This window comes from Mirounga leonina, unplaced genomic scaffold (genome assembly GCF_011800145.1).
Source record: "Mirounga leonina isolate KUSES-001 unplaced genomic scaffold, KU_Mleo_1.0 Mir_82, whole genome shotgun sequence".
Classification (NCBI taxonomy): domain Eukaryota; kingdom Metazoa; phylum Chordata; class Mammalia; order Carnivora; family Phocidae; genus Mirounga; species Mirounga leonina.
The window spans coordinates 57,504,443-57,506,781 of NW_023270825.1; the positions used below are offsets into that span (position 1 = coordinate 57,504,443).

Here is a 2,339-nt window from a genome sequence, read left to right on the forward strand (position 1 = left end):
AGTTGAGCTTCTGCTGGAAGTGACTTCTAGGGTTCTTGATACTTAGCATACAGAATAGCACACCAACTGAATGGTTGTGTGTTCTTGATCTAGCTGATTTGAAACTGATTGTTGGATGAAAAGCTGTTCTGGATGAACTCCTATGTTTGTAGCTATCTATTTTGGTACAGTTGTAATCATGAATTCTGGGTCCTTTTGAGCTGATGTCTCTAACAATTGACTGTACTAAACTGGATATAAGTGTACTAAACTGGACTTCTACTTTCTGGTGAAATGGTTAATGCCAATTAGATAGTCCATAAAGAATGTGTTGTTATGCTGCAAAACAATTATCCTTGCCCTAACATCAGAAATATTTTCTCCACTAACTGTGGTTGCCAAAATTTTGTAATAAAGATAAAAAGTAGAGGTGAATGAATATAACTTCTCAAATCTTTAAGCCTGAGTGACATCTACTGAGCCTATTCCTCCATTTCAAGAAGTTGAGGAAGGGAATTCAGCTGCTACAAACTGATAGTAATACTCCTTCAACATTTATAATCCTTGCTACTCAAGGACCAAGGACATTTCAATTGGCATTATTTTAGTTTGTAACTTAAAGAGGAAGTAATTTAGGATTTTTTTCCCCTGGACTTTTAATTTCTTCTTTCAAAAACCATATACAAAATAGAAAGAATAGTATAATGAACCCCCCATATACATCTCATCCAATTAAAACAATATTAAACCCACAGGTGAGTTTGTTTCACCCATACTGGGTTATTCTGAAGCAAATTCCAGACATAAGTTAATTTCATTTTTAAAGTATTGCAGTATGTATAGCTAAAAACCCTTCCTATTATATACTGAAAGGGAGTGACAGGTTACTAGTTCTTAAAAAAAAAAACAAGAAAGTGTTTAACATTAACATGTTTTTATTTCTCTTGGGTAAATATACATTAGTGGGATTCCTGAGTTTTATGGTTAGTGTATGTGTAACTGTATAAGAACCTGCAAAACCTTCTCCAAGTGGAAGTACCATTTTGCATCTTCACCAGCAATGTTGGAGTTCCATTTTTTTCATATAGGTCAATTTGTTATTAGTGTACAGAAAAGTGCAACAGACTTTTCTATATTGATTTTACACCCTAAACTTTACTAAATTTATTAGTTCTAAGTTTTTTGGCTGTTTTTAGGGTTTTCTATGTATAATATCATGTCATCTTCAAATAGTGACAGTTATACTTCTTCCTTTTCAATCTGGATGCCTTTTATTTCTTTTTCTTGCTTAACTGCTCTGGCTAGGACTTCCAATACTATGTTGAATAAAAGTGGGGGAGAGTGGGCATTTTCGTCTTGTTCCTGATCTTAGAGGAAAAGCTTTTTACCATTTTTAAAAAATTTAACAACTGATAATTTATTAAAAAGGTTGATTTAAGCATCTGCAATGGTGACTTCAACCTTGACTCCTGGCTCAATACTGATGGAAGTAATCTGCTTAACAATCTTAGAAGGACTGTACATATAGTGAGTTGCTTGTGGACCCTCATCTGAGAACAATCCCAAGTCTTAGAACCTTCAGCACAGGGAGTTTTTCTTGTAGTGATTCTCAGAGTCTTGGTAGGCATCCAGACTGCTCCTTTCACTTTGAGATCCTTTTCCTTTGTGCCTCTGATCAGGTCAGCACATACCTTTTCCAAAGATTTTATGTTGTGGCTGGTGAGAATAATTCAGTGAATCACCACCTCTGGTTCCATGGGTGTCTTCACGGTGTCTTTAAAAGCCATGGCTGCAACACGGCTTCCTGACTGACTTGTTCCTCAGTGAGAACGAACAGTAATGAGTCAGAAACAGGAGCAGGGCATCCAAGGCTCTGCTGTAGCAGTGACTGCATCTTCCTCAAAGAGCGCATTTTACCACTGAGTACCTTAGCTCTAGACTATTCTATTTTTCTTTACCGTTGTCTTATAGTTATGCATCTTAGTTTATTTTTCTTGTGGGGGTTGATCTAGGGCATACAATGTATATCTTTATCTTAGCACAATCAACCTTCGAATGTTGTTATGCCCCTCAATGTAAAGAGCCTCACAGCAGTAAATAGAAATATTTACTCCCTCCTCTCTTTTGTGCTATTATTGTCTTACATTTAACTTGTAAATATGCTATAAACTCCACAATACATTGTAATTATTTTTACTTTTGTTATTATTTGTACTTTTAAGAGTCAGTTATCTTTTAAGGTGACTAAAAATGAGAAATATATTTTGAAAATATTTGCCCATATACTTACCATTTCAGATTCTCTTTATTTCTTTTTGTAGGCTTAAATTTCCAAATAGCATTCTTCTCCTTTAGCCTCA

The 2,339-nt window shown here is 35.1% G+C and overlaps 1 pseudogene; it reads right to left on the reverse strand.

Moving 5' to 3' along the window:
- Positions 1–1,413: 1,413 nt before the first annotated feature.
- LOC118002250 lies at positions 1,414–1,766 on the reverse strand (annotated as a pseudogene).
- Positions 1,767–2,339: the final 573 nt, after the last annotated feature.